This window comes from Mauremys reevesii, linkage group 16 (assembly GCF_016161935.1).
Source record: "Mauremys reevesii isolate NIE-2019 linkage group 16, ASM1616193v1, whole genome shotgun sequence".
Classification (NCBI taxonomy): domain Eukaryota; kingdom Metazoa; phylum Chordata; order Testudines; family Geoemydidae; genus Mauremys; species Mauremys reevesii.
This window is the reverse complement of record NC_052638.1, coordinates 40,712,626-40,737,332: the sequence shown is the minus strand read 5'-3', so window position 1 is coordinate 40,737,332 and position 24,707 is coordinate 40,712,626. Positions and strand designations below refer to the sequence as shown.

The 24,707-nt window shown below is 44.0% G+C and overlaps 1 protein-coding gene across 8 annotated transcripts in view; it reads left to right on the top strand.

Annotated features, from left to right (window-relative positions):
- The window catches only part of ANKRD11 (ankyrin repeat domain 11), a 228,049-nt gene that overhangs the window by 137,258 nt on the left and 66,084 nt on the right, over positions 1-24,707 (top strand). The window lies entirely within an intron of this gene.

The window sequence follows — 24,707 nt, the reverse complement described above, 5'->3', positions numbered from 1 at the left end:
CCACCCACTTCCTGCCCCCTGACTGCCCCCCTCAGAATCCCCAACCCATCCTGTTCCTTGTCCCCTGACCACCACCCCCATCCACCCCCCCGGGACCCAACCCCCCACCAACCCGTCCCCTCACTGCCCCACCTCTATCCACCCCCCCTCCCCCCGCCGAGTCCTGACAGACCCCCGGAATGCCCACGATCCAACCCCCCGTCCCCTGACAGACCCCGGCAGTGCTGTCCAGGACTGCTCCTGGGTTACCGCCACCTCTCCCCTCTCTCAGAGCCTCAGCACGCCGCGTCCAGGAGCTGCCCTGGACAGTGCTGCAGCGGCCTGGCTCTGGCGGGACTGGAGCTTGCAACCCCACCCCCTTACCACATGGCTCTGACTCAGTGGGAGGAGCTCAGGTCCCGCCGCTGCAGTGCTGTCCAGAGCCGCTCCTGATGCAGCACGCTGAGGTGCCGGGGGATGGGGGAAGGTGGAGGCGGGGCTGGGGGCCCCTGCGGGGCTCAGGGCAATTGCCTCATTTGGGCGCCCCCCCGCCTCTGGGCGGCCCTGAGGGAGGGTTGAGTGCGTGGCCAGAGCTGCCCAAGGAGCATGACTTTTTAAAGCTGACAGCTAGCAAGGAGACAGAGATGCAGAAACTGCAGCAGGGGCAGTCTGCTTCTCCCAACCCAGAGATGGAGGTTGCTTGGCTTTCCGAAACATACGACAGCTTGTAAGCAGAGATTAAGGGTGAAATAATGTGTGTAGATCATCACTGTTTTTACCCTTCATTCTCTGTGCTTTGTACTTTAGGGTGAATGAATAAATCATGCTTTGTTTTGAAGAAGCTGGTGTTGAGTTGTATTGTGTTAATTTAGATGGAATAATGCAACAGTTGCTTTAACCACCTTGCTGGCACCAGGCCCTTGGGGCAAAAGGGCTAACAGGTGCCAAATCAGGTTGGTCCTGTTACGGTAACACAGCTGGAAATGGGGGTTGTAGCCAGGGATCCTGTCTAAGAGTGGTTGAGCTATGTGGTGCCACACAGTGAAATGCAGGGGGCCAGGTGTATGAGATACTCATGTTCCATTCCCCCCCGGACTGTGTTTTGTCTGATTTAGACTGTAAACTCTTGGGCCCACAGACCTTCTGTTAAAGCACTTGGCACGCCAGTGGCGCCCTAATAACATTTAAGGGCAGTAGTTCAGAATCGGATTCCTAACCGAATGACCTTAAATTCAATCTTATTAATGCTGGGCCCGAAAAATCTTGTACTCCAAGTTACCTACATTGTTTTCTGTGAAGTCTGGTTTGACCTTTGTCAGGGGGCTCTTCTGTTGGTCATAGTATGCTTGGGACCCTAGCGCTCTATACCCTAGAGTTCACGCTAGGCTAGAACAATCTTATTTAAACACAGTGCTTGCAAAAAAAAAAAAAAAAAAAAGGTGCTAACAGGTCCAGTTCTCTGTAGACCAGGCCCAACCATGACTGGAAAACCGTTTACAAAATCATGCTATAGGCTAGAACACCTAGGTACCCACTTAGACTACAACCTGGTTTGTATACCCTGCCATGCCATACTGCATGTTTTGGTGATTGTCATCAGATGGCCCTTCATAAGAATGTAATAGTGGGGTTTTACAATCTTCTCCTGATCGGGTGAGTGATAGTGAGTGCACAGTGTTGAGAGTGATTAGAGGCAATTAGTAATAATGGTGATTTCAGCTACCCAAATATTTACTAGTCTGGTGTCAATTCAGGACACGGTTTAGAGAAGGACTGTCTAGACACCAAAATGTTTGTTTCGCTCTGGAGCAGTCAGGAAAGGTTATCTACTTAAACCTAAGTAACATGCGGGTCAATGAAAACCTGCTCAATGGAAAATAGTATGTCAGAAAATGAACAAGATCTTAAGCATTAAGAAAAGAGGCAGAGGATGTTGAAAATACTTATCACAGATTTGGCAAGCCTGTCAGTTGATCAGTCAGTTGAACACCTATTATTTGACCATGATCAAATATTGTCAGATCTTCGGCCAGAATGCCCTGATGTAAGAAGGAGCCTACCTTTCTGGTTGCATCATGGTGCCATCAGTTACCAAGCCTGCTTAAATGTCTTGGTCACTCACTTTACTATATGCTAATGCCGTTTGTTGAGGGGGAGAAAAGGTGAACTAATTGAAAGTTGAGCATCTTGACTGGGTGGGATCATCTAGAACACATTGTACGTATGTATATCTTTATTTGTATACCAGGCCATCAGTGTACATGGGAATTTACAGAACACATTAAACAAGTTAAAAGACGCAGTCCCTGCCTCAAAGAGCTTACAGTATCATAGGACTGGAAGGGACCTTGAGAGGTCATCTAGTCCAGTCCCCTGCACTCATAGCAGGACTAAGTATTATCTAGACCATCCCTGACAAGTGTTTGTCTAACCTGCTCTTAAAAATCTCCAATGATAGAGACTCCACAGTCTCCCTAGGCAATTTATTCCAGTTCTTAACTACCCTGACAGGAAGTTTTTCCTAATGTCCAACCTAAACCTCTCTTGCTGCAATTTAAGCCCATTGTTTCTTGTCCTATCCTCAGAGGTTAAGGAGAATAATTTTTCTCCCTCCTCCTTGTAACAACCTTTTATGTACTTGAAAACTGTTATCATGGCCCCTCTCAGTCTTCTCTTTTCCAGACTAAACCAACCTAATTTTTTTCAATCTTCCTTCATTGGTCACGTTTTCTAGAGCTTTAATCATTTTTGTTGCTCTTCTCTGGACCTTCTCCAATATGTCCACATCTTTCCTGAAATGTAGCGCCCAGAACTGCACACAATTCTCCAGTTGAGCCCTAATCAGTGCAGAGTAGAGCGGAAGAATCAATTCTTGTGTCTTGCTTTCAACACTCCGGCTAATGCATCCCAGAATTATATTCACTTTTTTTGCAACAGTGTTATGCTGTTGACTCGTATTTAGCTTGCAATCCACCATGCCCCCCAGATCCCTTTCTGCGGTACTCCTTCCTAGGCAGTCATTTCCCATTTTGTATGTGTGCAACTGATTGTTCCTTCCTAAGTGGAGTACTTTGCCTTTCTCCAGTTTGTCCAGATCATTTTGAACGATAATGCTATCCTCTAAAGCACTTGCAACACCTGCCAACTTCGTTTCGTCCGCAAACTTTATAAGTGTACTCTCTATGCCATTATCTAAATCACTGATGAAGATATTGAACAGAACCAGACACAGAACTGATCCCTGCGGGACCCCACTCGTTATAGCCTTTCAGCATGACTGTGAACCACTGATAACTATTCTCTGGGAACCATTTTCCAACCGCTTCGGCACCCATCTGATAGTAGCTCCATCTAGGTTGCATTTCCCTAGCTTGTTTATGAGAAGGTCAGGCGAGACCGTATCGAAAGCTTTACTAAAGTCGAGATAGACCACCTCTATTGCTACAGCTGTTTTTGACCAGATAGTTTTGGACTGGTCAAATACCTAACCCTAATTTATAACGCTCCTGTATTAATTGATGCTGGGTCTTCACTGTGAATAGCTTGTTCCATTTTGTTCACATCATCCCAAACAAAAGGTATAGCAGAAATAGAGAGAGACAGTGAAAATAGTGAGAGGCTTGGAAAGAATTCCAGAATACAAGAGAAGACAAATTTAAAAGAAAATGTTTTTCATAATATGTAATTAACCTGTGGAACTCATTGTTACAATATATTATTGAGACAAAAGTTTAGGATTCCAAAATGGATTAGATCTTTATAAGAAATGAACCAATAAGTTACTTTTTTTTAAAAGGGGCTATCACCTCTCATGCTTCAGGTCATACTTATAAGATCATCCATAGTATTATTTAGGTGTTAAAACTTTAATTTTAAATAAACTACTGCATACATAGTCTTGCTTGTGTCCCATACCCTCAGACTAATAGCAGCAGCAGGATTTTTATTTATATTAAAGTGAGGACAAAACTCAATATTAGACTGAGAGTATCTCACACACAAACAGAAGAATCAAAATGAAAAACCCTATTACAGTAGCCCAAAACAGACCAAGCAGAATGAAGAGAAACAACTTCAGACAGTCACTGCAGCAACCACCTTTCATTTAGCTCAAAACCATAGCCCTCAAATTGAGAACAGACACAATTTCTTGTCAGGCAATCAAACTTGAAGTCTTTGTTACGTATGGATAAGCTAATAGAACCTTTGTCCCCAGCCTGTCTGGCAAGTCACATAGTCCTGGCTCTCCTCCTTGTTTCCAGCTGCTAAATTGCATGAAAAGAATCAAAAAATACACAATGTTTTTGTAATATTACTTTTCCAAGTAAGCAATGGGTTTAGTTGCCACATTGATGTTATGCAGTGGCAAATGGAAGGGGAGAGGAAATGCTGGGTGACATCCACAACACAATATCTCTATTAAAGTGTTATCCATGCTGTGAAAAACTTTGAGATCCCCTGTTTTAGATGAAGGCCCACAGCTCCCTTTATACATTGGCATGTTTATGGACCAATCCATTATAACCTATCAGGACTAGAAACAGATGTTTTCTAACAGGAGGTCAAGAAGTCCCCTTTTTCAATGGTTTGAGGCTCTAGCTTCTGACCCTGGTTGAACATTCTATATCTGCCTTTAAACTGCAACATTATGGGGTTGCTGTTTTAGATGATCTTTTGGATCCAAAATTAATGAAATATTCTCTTACTTTTGGATGCCAAAGGGTATGAAAAACTGTACCAGGTTTAAAAAATAAACCTTCAAGTATCCTTCTGAAGTAGTTTTTCCTGTACAATGATGTGGTCTGTCCAGTGTCTAATCAAGTGGGGGTGACACAGAGCATTAGTGTTTGCTAGGCTTTTTTTTTTTTTTTGCACAGTGCGTTAGTGTAAAATACAGGGCCTCCAGGAAGCTTTGAACTGAACGACTGGAGAATTTGTGCAAGTGCAAGGAATTAAAATGATGTAGTGAGCGTGTATTCTGATGAATGTATGGGTGGTTTGGGAAAAAAAATAATTTGGCTTCTCAACAGAAACGAGGAAACACTCTGAAGGTTAATAAACCCAGATGCCATCAATTAAGACACTCAACTATTTAAATATACAGAGCAAGATAAGGTAGAATATACTTTCACAAATGGTCCCATATTGAGTCACTTGCATCCCTTGTCTGGGCATCCTTTTCCAAGGGAAGCCCTTGAGGGTCCTTCAACCACGTGAACTGTTGGAGGGTGATCGGACTTCAGAACAAGACAATACATCTATCAACTGTTAGAAGAGGAACATGAAAGAATTTCTGAGCTGATCTATTTATATTGATATCCTCAAAACATGGAGAATAAAAAGCTTTGGAACTGCTGGGGAATTCATTTCAAGAATTGTAGATATGTAGTCTGTTCCTTCCTTCCAAAAATAATCCAAGGGAAGGACAGGGCCAGAGCATGTGAACTGATGTGCTGTCATTAATTGTATCTCTGGCAGCACAGAGCATTCTGTCTGTGGAGTAAGGCTGCCCTGCGTGGGCTGTAGTGTATATAGTATGAAAGAAAAGACTCTCTTTCTTATAAGTCTGGTATATATCTGTTTTCTCCCAGGAGGAGTCAGCCCATTCCATGTCCAGGTCACTTGTCTGCGAGCCTCTGAATTTATCCATCCTACTAGTATCAGATTTATGCAGGAGCCATGTTAAAAGCTGGTTCTGGCTAGCTTGGTTTAAATCCCAGTGTAGTTTAAACCTACCAGTGTAGGTTTACCCCAGTGTAGTTGGGGTATAAGTGTGCCCATATAATGTGAAAAAGGGTTTTAAAATGTGGCTCTATCTTAAGATGCCCTGAAGAAAATCCAGCTGCACTATTTAAAAACGTTTCATTACTGTATGACCCATTATAAACTAGCATGCATCCAACAGCTTTTTTAAAGAGAATATCAAGCTGCAGCAGCAGCCAGTTGTAAAGGTACATTCTAAAATCCCTGACAACTGCTTTGTAGATTAATCTTAAAGCTTATCTGCCTTGACAGTGCCTCTCTTAATGGTTTGCTAATAATTCTTGTAGGCTTCCTGGTGCCCTGCCACAGCAATGCTATAGGTTTATGATTGTGCTCTACTCTCAGCAACAAGCCTCTCAGATTTTCATGTCAAAGCTAAATTAGGATGTACTCAATAATCCAGATTTAGGGCCAAACTCCAAAAAATTGGGCACTTCAGTGCAAGTTTCCACAGCACTCATCATGGCAGAAATCCTCAGGAACAGAAGTCAAGAGTCTAATCTGGATGCACTTAATATAGGAGACTGTACTTTTAAAAACTGTGCTAAACCTGTTTATTTTGGTAGAGTAACGAATTCATTAAATAGTCCACAACCATTATGTCATAGATATCCTAGGAAAGAGATACCCTTCTGGACTGCAAAGAAATGAAGTTATTGCATGACAATCAGATGAATTGTGTGAGTTTGATTCCAGCTCTGTAGGTATGCATTTCACAAGGACATGTTTTTGTGCATGTTGGCACAGGAATGGATCTTGTAATCCAGACATACAGCACTGGATTACATTATTTCTGCAGTACACAGTTTTAAACTTTTTTTTTGCTCTCTAGTGTAGGTGAAAAAATTACTAGTACAAAAAGTAGCATCAAAGTAGGCAATTTTTAATCTAAAGCGAAATAGTGGTCAAAACACCCACTATATACCTTGTGTTCACTTTTTGCTCCAAAGTGTCTTATTTTGTAATCCCAGTTGCCCTACCAAAACTGTAGCTGCCTCTGTGGGTTGAAATTTGGAATGCTACATATCTGTTGGCCATTTGAATAAGCTCCTGTGTTCTAAAAAAAAATCCCAGTACATGAATACTGCAAGCCACATTTCTGCTTTCATCTCTTCAGAGACAAGCTAGCTGATATGCCTCTTGCTGCACAATTTCATTGCTTAGCTGGCCATTTCATTTGATCTCAGTATTTTTACTCAGTGTGCATGCGCCATATCTGTCTTTGCTGCAGAGTAATTGTCTGGCTTTTTACCATACATGTAGTGGTTGGTCTGGCTTTTTTCTCTTTGGGTCCTTTACTACAGCACATTGACAGTTTCAGATTTCAATCTAATGATTTAGCTCTACAGAACAGGTTAAGGTAAAGACTTTGCAAAAGTAATGGGGGTGCGTGTGTGAGCTGGTGAGAGATTTAACAAATCAAACTGAAAAGCAAGTGAAAGTGAAGGTCTTGTCTGCCTGCTGCTCATGGAATATTTGAGTGGTCCCTTCCACTTACTGTAAATGTCTGAGAGAACGAGTAGATTCAGCCATGCAAGGTAGAAATCCTGCATATTAATTTTTTGTAAGTGCAAGGTTGTATTTTATATTTTAAAAAATAGTGAAGTGCTATATAATAAACACAAATAGAAAATTGTCATGTTCTTCTGCCGCCATTTCTCCCTTCTGACCCCCACGGGTTTAACTTATGTCAGGTTAATAATTACCAGAATGTACTTTCAGGCAGGTTATTTGTTTTCCCTCCTCATGATGCGCAAGAGCGGATAACGAAATTAATTTGCACACTTTGTGAGTTTGTAAAGCTGGCTTCAGCAAAGTTGCCAGGATACTGAACTGGGCCAGGCAGCTTCCAAGGCCTATGTTTACATAGCCAGCATTGGGGCAGCAGTCTGCTATCAGATGTAAACAGAGCTCATAAGGGAAATGTAATGTACCAGAATCATGAGAAATGCTCCCTTCAAAGCTAGCAGTAAGTGTGCACAGTGTAAACCTAGTTTCAAATGTGAAGCATTTAACTGTGCTTGTGCCGTCATTTAAGAATGCAGGCAGCTAACTGGAACCCTGGAGTCCTTATGCTGCTTCTGCAGCGTGGAGCTAATGGAGTTTGGTCCAGCTCAGAGAAGTGCAGTGATATACTTTAAGCTTTAAGCAGTCATGTTATACCTTTTGATTTCTGTAACAAGTTCCAGATCCTCCAGCAGTTTCATGTCTCTGGTGTCATCGTGGCTGACTTATTGAAAACATGCTGGTTTGCCAGTGGAGATCTTGGGCCCTGACTCTCAGTACTGGCAGGCTTGCTTGGAAGCACTGAAGGCTGTGGGGGTGGTTCGGCAGCAGTGATGCAGTGAGAAATGGTACTGTAGCTGGAACGCTCAACGTGGAGTGTGAAAATCCGACACTCCCCACTCAGTCTAAGGCATAGTCTGTGCTGTAACAGCAACTGCATTGGGGAACATGGTTACAGAATGGTGTGTCCCATCCCTCATCTCCCCCCAATTTCATTAGCATGGATGGGTCTAAGCACAGGTGGGACCAAACTCTGTTATAACCCTGGACTGTGCATTGCTGTATCATGGTTTGTGACAGTTTGGTCCTGTGAACATTGCAAGGCAGCGGCTTGTGTTGACCATGGCAAGGTCCTGTCATATATGAATGCTCTGATAGTTACTACAATATTATAGGGAGGACCTAAAACGTGATGTTTGGCAGAGCTTCCTAAGGGAGTTCTCATGTGACGAGACAGATTTGAGTGCTCATTTGTATTGTTACTTACAGCAGTCTGCCAAGTTCCAGCTATTTCCGACTAGTGCTAGGGTTGGAGTCTGGAAACATACAGAACAATCTAGGTTGTGCTTGTGAGTTATAGGGTTGTTTTCTGTATCTTAATCATTATCTTAGGCGTATTAGGCCGGGGTACCCAGCTTTCTTTTGTGCTAGTTTGGAATACACACTCCATTTTTAAGACTGTTTCCGGGGATGCAGTGGTTATCTAGTATGGCTTTTATTTCTTTATTCCCTCTGAGATTAATATTTAGCTTTATTTTGAGCTCCCTCCTTCCAAATATCACTCTGTAGCTAATAATCGTTTTGCCACATTTGATTCTGCTATTTAGAAGAAATAATACAATCCTGCAAAAAGGTCTCCAAGTAGCTAAAGCCTTTATGTTAAAAACCAACCATTGTTTTCTCTCTCTGCTGGTTGTATGAACATTTTGCCTTTTACCCGTCTGTGCTGCCTTTCTGAAGATGCTTTGGCTTTTCGGGAAACCATGAGGCATTGATCTGAAATATTGACAAGGACATCTGCAGAGCTTAAGGTTTCCAGAAAGGGGGGATGTGTGTGGTTTGCAGCTCAGATGCAGTTCTAGGCATTTTTAACCTCAATCATGTGATTTTCAGTGAGCGTTTAAACAGCAGCTTTCTAACAAATCTTCTCGTTCATTAGAGGAGGAAACAGACCTAGCGTGCAACCGGCTTAACTAGGTCCAGAGGCTGAGGTGGGGTTTTAGTTTTTTGCCAAAGGAACAAGCCTGTGTGTTCAAAGGAACATGATCTGCTAATGTAGGCACTTTTTTTTTTTTACCTAGCTTTCCATCTTTCTTTCTCTGACATGTTCAGCAATTGCCCATGTGCAGTAAATCAATTCTCATCTATACAGGAACATACTTCTATAAATGAATTGCTGTTTCATATCTACTCTAGTTCAGCTTCTTTGGAAATACTGTGGTTTAGAGGTAGGGTTGGAGTGGAGGGAGGCATAGAGAACGGAGTAGGCTTGGGGACACCTGTAATTTAAGTATTAACCTGGGCTCAGTCCTTTGCACAGTATATTTATCCTACAGTTTTAGGACGAGGAGCTACCATCCAGGAGAGAATGCCCACTGGCTTGTATTTATTTAGTGTTACAGTCGTGAACCAGTACAATTCCCAAAGAAATGCTCATGCCTGGTAACGCTGATGGTGCTGGCAGGCAGGCAGAGGTAAATGAAAGGCACTGTTCACTCTTGCCAAATGGAAAAGAATAAAATCAATAGGGAGAGATGCTGTTCTGCTTCTGCAACAAAATGACCAGCAATGGTAAAAGTGACAAGTAAGGCAAGGATGTCCCTTTTAGGAGTACCAGTGCAGGACAAGAAGAGAGTATGAGGATTTCCTAGAGGAACTAGTGCTTTAGGGAAAAAGCCCTAAAATATGTTGGTTGCAATATGCAAAAGCCTGGCAGAAGCACCAGCAAGTTTTTGCTGTATCACAGCCTAGTTAAATAGCACGACATTGATATGCTTCTCTTGCAGGCACATACACTGCTCCAAACAGATCTATATCTCATATTTAGGGATGAAACAACCTCATTGAAATTCCAAGGTTCCCCTCAGAGCATTTCAAGGGATATAGAACCATTTTATCTTCTAAAGTAGCGTGAGAGGCAAGGCCTCTTCTTTTTTGGGGGGGGAGAGAGGGCGGTAGCATTAGCTCTGTAAATGTGCAGGGCCGACTTTGAGAGCAGCTGCATGTGTGTGGCTGTCCTGGAGTCCAGAGATCTGCACAGCAGACCTTCTGCAGTGTCTGCTTCCTCCGCCCCCTTCCTATTTGAACAGCAACAGAGAATTATGAAACTGGCAGAAGCATCTTTTTTCTGTTTCCCAGTTGTTTTCTGGCATTGGCTTCTTGACATTTTTGTTCCATGGTGTGTGGTGTGTTTGTAAAAAGGCTTCCCTGTTTGAGTGCTGTCCCCAGCAAAAAACAAACAAACCTGAATTATATTGTTGGGGTTAGATTTAAAATATTCATAACATGAATATCCTTCATACAGGCATTACAGTTTAATGTGAACCACCAACCAGTCTCCCCACCACCACATCTGGAAGAACTGAGTGCTGGTGGGTGTTTCCAGAGGCAGAGGGCTTGCAATAGTCCAGAGGTATGGGCTGTTAAGATGTGTTGCAACTTTGGTACACCAGGAATTGTCCTTAGCTAGATTTGAGTAGGTGTTGTCCCTGATTGTACTTGAACTTGGCTGGTGGATACCATGTGTGTATGTGTGGAAAAGGTGTTGGAGGATGAGGGGAAAGGAGAGAAGCTGTGAAATGGAATATGGTGCTTGTAAAAGATGCCCCTTGAAAACTGAATTCTTCTATTTACTCCAGAGAATGGCACAACTTAACACTGATGACCATGTGTATCTTTAGCCCCATTCCTATTAAGTCCTTGCCCTCACTATTGGAGAGCTGCAGACAATGTGGCCAATTAATACCAGTTGTGCTGGGGGAGGGAGGGCACTGGACTCTGACCCACCAAGCTCATTTAAAATCTGAGGAGAACTTCTAGTCACTGTGGACCTTGAACAAAACCAAACTGTAGAGCTGTGGTAGGAAACAGGTTCCATAGTCCCTTTTATTCCCAGTCCTAGACGCCTTCCAGGCCTGTACCTTTAGGCTTATGACATTTGTCATTTGTAATATTGTCTATTTGTGCTTAAGAAACTGTCACTTATCTATAAGTGAAGTTTCTACATTTTCAAAAGTTGTTCTGTGTACTGCAGTACCCAAGGGAATTTTGAGGACTAGAGGGAGACAACCAGTCAGAATAATTGCACAAAAACTAGGGAGAGAGGAAATATTTTTCCAAAGATACCAGAGCAAATGGCCCAGGTACTTTCATGTCCACGCAGGCGAGAAAACCTTTTGATTGCTGGAGCTTAGTGGTCTCAACAGTAGGTTAGAATCCCCGAGACTTCATGGAACTACTTATTCCAATCCCATTGGGCTTGACGGAGCTTTTCATCCAGAGGTAGCTGGCTTCCCCACAGCTCGCTCTTTGTGTGCCTTCTGTGCTCTGGCATCCTTGGCAAAATATGTCCTATCTCCCTCATTTTTGTGCAATTATTCTGACGAGTTGCCTCTCTCCACCTGAAAATTTAGAGCATTTCTAAGTGTGTGTTTAGTTTGTGAAATGCTTTGAGGGTCTTTAGGGATGAGCAGTACTCCATAAATGTCACATACCTTGTTTGTTAAAATACATGTGGATTATATGTATTTTATATAGCTCAAGATACAAGAGACTGGGAAGCTCTAGAGAATAGAACCGGCTTCCTCTTCTTTCTGACTTTCAATCTGGAGTCTCATATGTGGGTGTAGCAGTCCCTCGCTCTCGAGTGGTGCGGGAGGCCACTCCACCTCACTGCAGGCAGGCAGTAATCAATAGTTAAGGGTAAGATTATGTCATGGAAGTCACAGATTCTGTGACTTCCAGAGACCTCCGTGACATTTTCTGCTTCAGCCTTGGGGCAGCAGGTCCGGAGCTGTCAGCCGCCATAGGGGACCCCCAGACCTCTCAGCCACTGTGGGGAGACCAAGAACTTTGAGCTGCCGGCAACACAGCTCCCAGCTGCAGTGGAGGGGGGGCCCTGCAGCTCCCAGAGGCTGGTGCCGGAGCTGTGGGCCACCATGACCCGGCGGGGGGACCCCACAGCTCCGAGCCACCATGGGTGGCAGGTGCTAGACAACTCTCCACCCCGCATCAGGGCTTGGGCTCTCATCCGCCATCAGTTTCATTTTGTCACTGTTATTTTTAGTAAAAGCCAGGGACAGGTCATGGACTTCCCTGAATTTTTGTTTATTGCCTGTAACCTGTCCTTGGCTTTTCCTAAAAATAACCATGATGAAATCTTAACCTTGTCAGTAGTCTATTGGGGAAGCTCTGCCCCTTGGCTCAGGGCAGAGCACAATCTTTAGCCCACAGCCTCCTGGCTCAGGTAGACAGCAATTAACAGTCTGGTGGGGAGCTCTGGCCCTCTGGAAGGGACAGAGCACAGTCTTTAGTGCAGGCCTCTTGGCCTAGAATGAGTTTGAAGCCACCCCAGGTGATAGATGTCAGTGGAAGGGGTAGGGGGACCTGGGCCTACCCTACTCCACCAGGTCCCACCCAAGCCCCATCAGTGACAGGCAGTCCCTCCACTGGGCCAGCAGGGAAACCACGGAACCACGCTGCCTCACTTCCTGGCAGCCCAACCGGGTCAAGGTCTGGTTCCCCTTGGCTACTTCCTACCCCACTTGGTGCTCTGGCAAGCGGGGCTCTAACAACTGTCTTGTTGCCTCGCAGTTGGGTGGTGGACACTTGAGTCCCTCCTCAGGGACTTTTGTCTCCTCCAACAGCTGGACACAGCTCCATTTGGGTGCTAGTCCGGGATCCTGTAGAGGTCTCTGCTTGCTGGAAGAGAGGTCTGCTCCCTCCTATGGTCCAGCCCCAATTGAGCTTCAGAGCTCTCCTTTCATACTTTCTGTTCTGCCCCCAGACTTCTGGTGAGATGGGTGGGGCAGATTTAGCTCCACTCACCAGGGGGAGTGTATCAGTCCCTCACTCTTCAGTTTGGAGGGAGGCCACTCTGCCTTACTATAGTGGGATACCAGTGAAACTCAGGCATGTTCAGTGCACACGGTGAACAAGTGTGTTTTTCTTGAGCAACTTTCCTTTGTGTAAATGTGGGCACCCTTGTGTTTTTCCTCCAGGAGAGTGGAATCTAAACACAAGCTTTGTGGTGGAAATACACCAATATAGAGGCCTATAATGTTCAGGTGGCTCAAAATGAGAAGCACAAATCCATAACATTCTGATAGCTCTCAGAGCTTCAGCTTTCCGTAAGGAAAAAACAGATGGCACTTGTGTACGCTGACGTAATAGCTTTCTATTAAAATAGTGTTCAGCTAGCAAGCCCTGCTTGTGATAAGCAGCTAGTGCCAGGAATGAGGAAAATGAAAAGTATGCAGATCAGGAGTATAGGAGGAAAGGCAGTGCACCTGCAGGAACATTGGCTCAAGAAAGAAACTACAGTTGCAAAACAAACATCTTTTTAGTCAGTCCTTTCTGCCATGGTTCTGTAAATGCAATTTGATTTATGGAAAGTCTCTTCCTAGGAGAATATAAAACATGGCTGCCCCTGTGTACATACAGGTATGTCTGAGAAACGACATGAGGCTGGTCTTGAGCTATCTATCACTTGGCTCGCCAGGGTATACAGAACAGCTGCAACTCAGAGTTCCATGATACACTGTGGGTTGAATCTCTGATATCCCTTCATTCATTCTTATGTGTTCCGTACCAGATGGAGGACAAAGAATTCTCAGTAACCTCTGTGAATTATCGCGAAGTGTTCTTCCATCTTGAAAACGTGAGTTCACAACCCCCGCAAAAAACATTGGAATAACAATGCTACAGTTAATGTTCTGTCCTCTCAAGAGAAGTCATACAGCTGCTAATAAATGTGTATTTCTGCATCTCAGTGCAAGGATCCTAGTACTGTAGTGTTAGCAGCCTTACGTCTGTGCATCAGCGCACCTCTCCCTCCAACCTTGCCTGTTTCACCCCCTTTCTTCTGATCTTAGTTTGTGTGTAGGAAGTGGCAATAGGGGAGCTCTGCTGCTGGCGGCCTGTCCTGGCTTGCTCTCCTGCAAACCAGGGGACTTGCTATTAAAACCATTGAGATTTCAGAAACTAAACCAAACAAAACCCCACTGTTATACCAATAGGAGTCATCAAAGCGAATACAAGGCCGAGTTCATTCTCAGGGCTCTGCTACTCATAAACCACTTGAGCTGCATTTCTTCTACTTGTTGTCAGCAGAGCCCTCAGATGAGTTGCAGACTTGGATTCACTCTGGGGATGGTGAGGATCCAGTCCACAGCTTAGTGAATTCTATGTTACAAAATAAAGAAACATGGGTGTTCTTAGCCCCAATTATTATTTTAAATGAACACAGGCTCTCCAGTGGCAACCAGTCTTAAGGAGTGGATTTCTTATCCGACTGGTTTTCATACCTTGTTCCTTAAGTCCAGACTCAGTAACTGAGAAATAAGATATCATGTTGCATGTGTATAGAACCTTTACTTAGAATCATAGAATTGCAGGGCTGGAAGGGACCTGGAGTGGTCATCTAGTCCAGTCCCCTGCACGCATGGCAGGACTAAGTGTTATCTAGACCATCCCTGACAGGTTTTGTCTAACCTGCTCTTAGAAACCTCCAACCATGGAGACTCCACAGCCTCTTCAGGCAATTTATTCCAATGCTTAACTACCCTGGCAGGAAGTTTTTCCTAATGTCCAACCAAAGCCTCCCTTGCTGCAATTTAAGTCCAATGCTTCTTGTCTATCCTCAGAGGTTGAGGAGAACAATTTTTCTCTCTTCCTTGTAACAACCTTTTATGTACTTGAAAACTGTTATCATGTCCCCCCTCAGTCTTCTCTTCTCCAGACTAAACAAGCCCAGTTTTTTCAATCTTCCTTCATAGATCATGTTTTTTAGCCTTTTAATCATTTTTGTTGCTCTTCTCTGGACTTTCTCCTGAAATGTGGCACCCAGAACTGGACACAGTGCTCCAGTTGAGGCCTAATCAGCACGGAGTAGAGCAGAAGAATTACATCTCGTGTCTTGCTTACAACACTCCTACTAATGCAGGGGTGGGCAAACGTTTTGGCCTGAGGGCCACATTGGGGTTGCAAAACTGAATGGAGGACTGGGTAGGAAAGGCCGTGCCTCCCCAAACACCCTGGCCCCTGCCCCCTCCCACTTCCTGCCCCCTGACTGCCCCCTTCAGAACCTCTGACCCATTCAACGCCCCCTGCTCTTGTCCCCTGACTGGCCCCTCCAGGGACCCCCCATCCAACCCCCCCGCTCTTGTCCCCTGACTGCCCCCTCCAGGGACCCCCCATCCAACCCCCCTGCTCCCAATCCTCCGACTGCCCTAATCCCATCCACATCCCCACCCCCCTGACAGACCCCCTGGAACCCCATGCCTATCCAACCCCCCTGTTCCCCGTCCCCTGACCACCACCACCCCGAACCTCCTCCCCGTTCAAGCGTTCCCTGTCCCGTTACTTCCCCCTGGGGCCCCCTGCCCCTTATACAACCGCTGGCCCCGGCCCACTTACCATGCTGAGCAGAGCATGCAGAGCAGCATGCCTGGGTGCCGCGCCAGCCGGAGCCAGACACGCTGCTGCTCTCCTCGGCAGGAGCGCACAGCTCTGCCGCCCAGAGCGCTGCCCGTGCAGCAGCGTGGCTCTGCGGGGCAGGGAGGGACAGCAGGGGAGGGGCCTGGGGCTAGGCTCCCCGGCTTGGCAGGACGGTCCCGCAGGCCAGATGTGGCCCGAGGGCCATAGTTTGCCCGCCTCTGTGCTAATGCATCTCAGAATGTTGTTTGCTTTTTTTGCAACAGTGTTACACTGTTGACTCGTATTTAGCTTGTGATCTCCTATGGCCCCCAGATCCCTTTCCGCAGTTCTCCTTCCTAAGAAGTCATTTCCCATTTTGTATGTGTGCAACTGATTGTTCCTTCCTAAGTGGAGTACTTTGCATTTGTCCTCACTGAATTTCATTATTTGGAGGGTCTCAAAGCACTTTACAAGCGCTAAACTTCAGTACCTCTGAAGAGCAGTGGCATTATCCTCCTTTGCAGATGAGTGAGCTGAGGTTCAGAGAGATTTCAGGGCCAGTCATTGGCAGAGCCAGGAACAGAGATCAGTTGTCCTGATTCCCAGTCCTGTGCTTTAACCACTAGGAAGCACTCTCCTGTTTCTGCTGTTTTAACAGCTGCTTTTTCTCTTTTTACACAAACATATTAAGGGAGTGAAGGATGCAAGTGAAATGAAATGTGGAGCCTCGCGTCTAATCTAGGCTGCCTTTTAGAATCCACCCCTCGACCTGAGAGCTTCATCCCCAGCCTGTTGAAGTCAGTGGAATTCTTCCCATTGATTTCAGTGAGTTTTGTAACAGGTTGTGGATTGTTGTCCATTGTTACCTTTGTGAAATAAATTGGTGGTCTCAGTCTAGTGTCTGTCCCAAAACTCACCACCACAGTTGATGCTAATATGCACTCTTGTTGAGTTTCAGTAGATGGGCCAAACCCCAGCCAGGGTGGAGAATTCCCCGCTCTCCTAGAGGAGATCCCTCCAGCATGCAGCACGCTGCTGAAAGCTGGCCCTGCTCCCTTCCAGGCAGTTCCATGAACAGAAGCCTTCAGTCTTCATGGCTAGCCACCAAAGCCAGATTCACCTGTGGATACATGAGAGGAATTACAGTAGCGCTGGCCACTTATTTTTTCGCTTTCTTTAATTGACTATAACTTATTCAGAATATTTACTGTGTGGACTGTTTGAAAATAGTGTTGTTGACGATTATCCACCAGCTGTGTGGCATTGTATGTCTTTCAGTCCATGGAATATACTTTACCAGAGAAAGTTGGTTCTTTTAATTGTTACCCAGTATCAAGAGGAATATGCCGGCTGAACTGCAAAACTTTTATTAGGAAGATCAAGAATCAAACTAGTTCTCTTATACGATTAAAGCATGAATCCATTTTTGTAGTGTGGAAGGGACCCACACAATGCTAAAGCCTTGGACTCTTGAAGGCTTTAGTTCAATTTTGTTAACGTCCTGGACCATTCCTTTAACCTTACTGAGGGGGTTGTAATCAGGTCCTCTGGCATGACATAAGATGTGGCGCAGATGGACCCCAAGCTGTCCCAGCCGTCCTGTAAATAGTCAAGCTATGCTGAAGATTTCCTCACAGCAGCTGATTCTGTTCTTGGACCACAAAGCAGAGAACCAACTGTAACAAAAGGGAATTTTGTAACTGACCAGTTGCGAGCCAGTCAGTGATGTCCAAAAATGTAGCAGTATCATCCAGTTGCAACTGCATGTGCATAATTGAGGTGACGAGATTGTGAGAAAACTGGATGCTCAAGAAACCATAAGGGCAAAACCGTGGCCAGTAATTTTAAGGGGTGCTATTAGGGCTCTTTGTTTTAAGCTGTGATGTACACTGTGAGAGTGGTCCTGTCTGGATTTTTCTGGGTGGTGTTGTACATGGTTGGAAGTTTCCAGCAGTGACACTAAACTGATGCCCAGAGCACATGTGTTAGGATAGAAAATAACAATCAAACCTTTGTGTGGATTTTTTGTGGTTAAATTTAACTGGTTGTCAAGAATTGCTATTGCAATAAGTTACCATGACAGAACTGTCTATGAGCCTTACTTTTCTCAATTTATATGAAGTTTTTAACATAACCTTGATTGTGTTCCTTAAGTCCTGTGTGCATAGCAAGGTACGCAAAGTAGCGTGGCAATCTGAGCTTCTCTCTCTCATTTTAGTGTGTCTCAGTTTTGTAAAATGCCCAATAAATAGGGGTAAGACTTGAATTAAACCTCAACGTGGTGAGGAAATGGACTGAAGTACTAATAACCATTTCCACGTACATAATAAGACATGCACGGTTGCTAGGCTCTTTAGAAAGTGCTGTTACGGTCCTGGACCCTTCCTTTCACTTTGTTGAGGGGATGTCTGTTGTAATCAGGTCTTCATGTAATCGCAAAGATTAAGAATAAGATATTCTAGCATGATTGACACTGAAGAAATAGACCTATGTATTGTTAGCGAATAAAGGTGCCTCTAAGTTTCCAGTTGTTCTGAAAGTAGCAATTTGTGTGTGGGGGGGGTGCCTAAATAACATGGCTCACTTGAGTCTCCATGACCCCATGGAAACTAACCCAGATACAGATGTTAATTATAAAAGCATCAGCAGAGTGTGTGTGGAAAGGGGTAGGAGTGCAAAGAATGGGAGAGGAAAAGTCATCTTAGAGGGACAGGGATTGATCTGGAGAATAGGAGAAAGGAAGACACATGAGGACAGAGAGAGGCAGTCTGAGAAGGAATGGGTAGTCCCTGCCAGGATTTCTGCCACGGAGCATTTCTCGTATAGACTCACAGAAATGTCAGGCTGGAAGGGACCTTGAGGGGCCATCAAGCACAGCCCCCTGCGCTATGGCAAGACCTAGTAAACCTAGACTGTAACTGTCAGGTCTCTGTCCAACCTGTTCTTAAAAACCTCCAACAATGGGGAGTCTACAACCTCCCTTGGAAGCCTGTTCCAGAACTTAACTATCCTTAGAGTTAGAATATCTAACCTAAATCTCCCTTACTGCAAATTAAGACCACTATTTCTTGTCGCACTTTCTGTGACCATGGAGAACAATTGATCACTGTCCCTTTTATAACAGCCATATTTGGAGACTGTTATCAGAGCCCTTCTCAGTCGTCTTTTCTCAAGAATAAACATGCCCAGTTTTCAACATTTCCTAATAGGTCAAGTTTTCAAAACCTTTTATCGTTTTGTTTGTTTTGTTGCTCTCTGGGCACTCTCCAATTTGTCCACATTTCCTAAAATGTGGCTCCCTGAATTGGACACAGCTGAAGCCTCACCAGTGTCGAGTAGAGTGGGACAATTCCCTCCTGTGTCTTACATCGGACACTGATGTTAATACATCCTGGAATGATATTAGCCTTTTTTGCAGTTGCGTCACGTTGACTCATATTCAGTTTGTGATCCACTATAACCCCAGATCCTTTTCAGCAGTACTACCACCTAGCCAGTTATTCCCCATTTTGTAGTTGTGCTTTTACTTTTTCCTTCCTAAGTGTAGTACCTTGCACTATTTTGAATGTAATCTTGTTGATTTCAGACCAGTTCCTGAATTTGTTATATATTTAAAAAGAAAACCTGAGGAACCAGGCAAAAATACATTAAGCTGGAGTTGAAAGCTTGGTAACCTACAGTTAAGGTCACCCAAACAGCCTTAACGCAACCCCCTAACAGTTACTTTCAGAACAACTGGAAACTTAGACACCTTTATTCTCTAAAAATGCATAGATTCATTTCATCAGTATCCATTATGCTAGAATATCTTATTCTTAATCTTTGTGATTACATGCTATAATATTATTCAAACCAAACTGAACTGCACCTGTGTTTACATTGCTTAGCTCAAAGCACTCCTGCCTCCTTATACCGTTACACAACTATAGAAAAAGATGGACTTTCCACTTCCTGAATCTAACCAGAGCATAGAAAGGACAATAATTATTCTCCGTTCCCCAAGAATAACTAATAATTATACATGTACCTTTCGATGTATCTAGTTCATCCACAGATACAAACCTCCTACTCCCAGTTCTTTACATTATGGGATATACAAGATAAAGTAAAGATGAAATGTGGGGAGGAAGAATCACAGTTGTTATTGGAAACACCTGTATAAAACTCACACTACATGTAAAGCACATTTAACACTCCAAGGTTTGGGGTTTGTAAGTAGAACCTCAGGTGTAGTTTTCCAGGCTTTCAAAAATTTAATATTTTTTTAAATTGTTATTTCAATAAAAGTTTAATGTTGTTTCTGGTCAGCCTTAACTGCAGCTTCACCACACTTTGTGCCTGGGAAGAAATGATTCAAGTTCTGTTTCAGAGTTTAATGTTTAACAAGACATTTGCACAGTTATTGATATTTGTCTTTAAAAACAATATTTAATAATCAAAACACATGTATATAAAATGTTGGCAGCTCATCCTTTCTATGTACAGTATATATATTATGCACATGAAAATATACTAAGACCTCTCATCATCATATGTATTCGCAAGTAACCAGTATAAGATCCAGCACAGCTGTATCTGTAAAAGGAAGAGATGTAAAAAATACTGTGGATAAATATGCATTATTGGCAGATGAACTCTAGGTACAAAATAGATTTCCCTTATATAAAAAAGCACGTTATTATCATACTGGGTGGCTGTGAGAAATCAGAGTAGTGCTTTCAGAGAGCCCAGCTGGATACATTTCTGCCAATCCTAAATAAGTCTGTCATCGCTGTAGCAGCAAGGATGACAGGGAGCCCAATTCTGTCTTAAGGGAGGCCCTTGTAATTCTGCGTGTCCCATACTATTGCATGCCCTCCCCTCCAACTTCATAACAACAACTGGGCCTCATCAAATGTAAATGCTGTTTTTAAAATGAGGAGGGACGGGGAACATTTGTTTCATAATAGTGATTTTTGGAAGTACAGTTAATTTTTTCCTTTTTGGCTCCATCCCATTTTGAGGTCACCCATCGAGATGTTGGGATTGATTATGCAGCTCTGGATTTGACACGTCTTGGGGAAAATAAAAATTCTGTGGCCTGCCTGGCTTGTGCCTCCAATAGAGGAGAGAGGATGGTGTCTCCCCATGGAAACTAGCTTCATTTTGTAGTGGAGTTCAGATTTGTTAGTGGAAGACTCCATAGGCAAATACCCAGATCTGTTCCTTATAAGGCCACCAAATGTTTCAATTTCTGCATGGTTCCCTCCGGATCTGCTGGCTGCAGAATAGCATGACAGTGTACTAGGCGGGGGCAGAGAGAGATGCTTGCCAAACCGTTCTGACCCCCTATAAACCAGGTTGTGTCGTGGAGGAAGTCTCTGCGGTACTTGGAGCAGATGATGCCAAACAGGCTCGGTAGCGGCGGTGGAGGGCGATGAGAGAAGCGAATGGATACAGAAATGCTGTTTGCTGTGACATACTTTTTTATTTTAGTGGGTGGTGGTAAAAGTTTGAAAAGTATTGTGTTCATTCCTGTGGAGAAAAAGCAGAGAGGACAAAAATAACTGTGCTTATACTAAGGGGCCTGAGGGACACTCAGATATTTCTTAGTCTCATAGCCAGCTTTACTGATCTCTATTGCCTGTAATAGGGTTTCATGACCCAGCAGTCAGCTGTAATTTACAGGCTTGCTATGTCTTAGGACGTTTTACCCCTGCCCCTTACCCTCTTTCCCTGGGGGAGGCATTGAAACCTCTGTATAAAAATGATTTGCAAATGTCTATGGGAACCAGGTTGAAAAGGCTGGTATGCACTTGTTTGCGCCTGGGTTGGTGGAGTCCAGTAGCTTGGCTGCCTGCCACATGTAAACAGTTTCTTTTGTTGTTCTGGAAATGTTAGGGATTTTATTACGTTGTGCTCGCTTGGTCTCCCACTTCCTTTGTGTGACAGAAGTGTAATCATCTGGTTCAAGGAGCTTAGTTAATTGTTTACAAAATAGGAATGTTGATAATTGTCTCCTGTAGTTTAAAGTAAAGTTTAAAGCAGTGTAGTAGAATGGGTGGTTTGTCCAGTTTTCAGATTAGGAGGGATTGGAGCCAAATTGTATGTAATACTAACATCCCTCCGCTGGTCCTGCTTGCATGCATATGTCAGCCACGGCCTTCACTCCTTTTATCTTGGGGGTAGCTCTTACAAATTGGGCATTTGTACCATCCCTCTGACTTCTATTAACTGTGCTTAAAAATGAAATGAGGATTGCAAGCATTATTGGTAATTGTTGTGCAAATGTAATACTCCCTCCAAGCTGTTAAATAGGCCAGTGCTCTGTTTACATGAAGAGGCAGCCAGCTTTCCAAGTGTAATGAGTCAGCTAGATGAACAGAAGGGGTGCGGAATTAATCTGGCACCCGTCTGGCCTTTTCTCAGTTAAACAGGTTTTCCAAGCTCCACGTGAATAGGTATCTACCCTGGTTACAAACAGACACAATGACAGCCAGTGTGGACAGATTTTTTCAAGAATAAATTGACGGTACGCATGACCATAAAACCCAATTTTAGTGAGGCATTTGAAATGGAATCCTAAATTGGACCTGGTTTGTAATTTGACATAGTCTGTGTTACAGGGCACAATGTCACTGCCCTGATCCCATGCATGCCGGTTCATGCATTAATAGAACTACAGCAAGTGAAGCTGTTCAGTGTGCCATATGGTTTAATATCCTGTGTAGACTAAAACTGAATTTCTATCATTGACACCAAATGCTTTGTATCTCCATTGCATAGATGTTCATACTGTTGTTGAAGTGCATATGCTCGAATGAGAGCTTGTGACCCCATGCAAGCACTGGAGTGGTGGAGCTCTACTCATGTCCGACTCATCACCCCCAGTGTTCCCCTGCCTGCAAACACTCATATGTTTCCTTTTCCTTGTTAGTGGGACTCAGCTCAAGTCCTGGGTTATAACTCGGACTAATGGGATGAAATTAAGAAAGGAATATGTAGGCTGGGCAAATCAGAGAAAACTCTCCACTGCTGAGATTTGGGAGGTTGTAAATAACATACCAGTGGAAGTGGTGAGACAAGGTGGGGGAGGTAATGACTTTTACTGGACCAGCTTCTGTTGGTGAGAGAGACAAGCTTTCACACTTACACTGAGCTTTGCCTCAGGTGGAAATGATGGCAACCGTGATACCAGACAGAACACCAGAGAATAGTCTGTAGAGAACAATCCTGCAGTTCAGAGTCCTGAGGATCTAAGAAGTGCCTGAAATCACTGCAGCAGATCATGTGTGCACAGTTTTCTCCACTTCATGAAGGCTCAAAATCTTTTTTCTTTTTAACATTAAAGTTTATATTCTGCCTAATCTGTGCGGACCAAATCAGTAATGCTGGTCTGTCATAGTACCAAGGACTGGCTCAGTCTTGACTCCTGGGTTTTATGAATCCCAATAGTTACTCTTTCCAACCCATAATGCCCAGTGAAAACTAGCTCACCTTTTTAAAATACTGCTTCTAGTCATTTTTTGTCAGCATTTTGATATGAGCTGCTATGTTCACCATGGGCTTCATGCCTTTGCAGCGCTATGTAGTGGGACTATAGAAACGTCCATGTGTTGGACGGTCATGCTACTCTGAAAATTATGGTGAAGTTTTTTGGTGTATTTCACTTTAATGTTAATAGTAATGTCAGTTTGCCTGTATTTTGATGTTACCAATCTGCTGGATTCCTCGCCACTCATCCTTTCCAGGGCCAGTGATGGGAGAGGCTTTTCAGCCTCCTTTGCATGTTCTGCTCCCCGGCTTCCCTGCTGAGTGAGGAGTGTCATTCCAGCTTCCTTGATTTTAGAAAGAAGCGGTGAAATGTCCTTACTGTGCATCTCTGGTACCCAGCATAGCAGGGCTTCCCGACACAACTACCTTCACTTGGGGCTGGGAGCCACAGCTAAGGAGGCCTCTGGTGCCTTTTTCATTTCCTAAATATGGATAATTTCTCCATAGTCACCTGTGTTAAGAACAGAAACTAAGATGGCTGCTCTGAAGAAAGCCATGTTTTGTTATAACATCTCAGCATTATCTGTGGGTACATAGCATTTGGTTGGTTAACATCTGCTGCTGTAGGGCTACAAAAGGGGCATGGAGCATTTTTATAAGTTTGAAAAACAACTCTGAAAAGCCCATGGTCAGTGGAGTAGGTAGGGTTTATAGTTTAGACATGTTTACAAATGAAGAGCTTTCCATAGACTTTGTCTAAAGTAAATGTCATCATTATTATTTCTGTTACAGTAGTACTCAGGACAAGAGCCCCCTGGCGCTACGGGTTGTATAGACATAGCACAAAAAGACAGCCCCTGCCCCAAAGAGCTTCCAATCTAAGTATAAGACAAGAGATGGACACAGATGGGGGAGTACAAGGGAGCGATGAGACAATCTTGGTCAGCATGACAGGTGGTGGGTGGTCTTAGCACACCACCAGCCTAAATACCACCAAGGTTTTTTTGTAGGCTTCTTGGCAGAGGAGAGTTTTAAGGAGAGATTTGGAGGAGGAGTTAGTTTTGCAGATGTTTACTGAGAGCTCTGCCTGAGCATGAGCTGCAGGCAGCATAAGAGAAAGCATGAATGTGATTGTTTGAAAATTTAACAAGGAGGTGATGGAGGCTAGTACCATGAGCCAGTTAGAGGCAGGAGTTGAACTTTCGATACTGAATGAGAGATGCTAGGTAGGGTGGGAATAGGTGGTGAAGGGCCTTGAGAGCGAAGACAGGTAGCTTACATATGATATGATAGAGAAGAGTGAGCCTGTGGACAGATGCAAAGAGAGGAGTGACCTGGTCAAAGCGATGAGCTAGGAAGATAATCTTTGCAGCAGAATGTAATGCTGGTCAGAGGTGCTGAATTGGTGGCTCATTGTCCAGACACAAAATAAACAGAACAGAAGCCATGAATCTGATAGGTATTTAGTCATCTGCATGAAGTCAGCAGATGGAACTAAACACTTAACTGATTCAAACCATTTCAAGCTGTGGCTTTTTAGGCACCCAAAAAATTGGTCTGAGGTTTTGCTT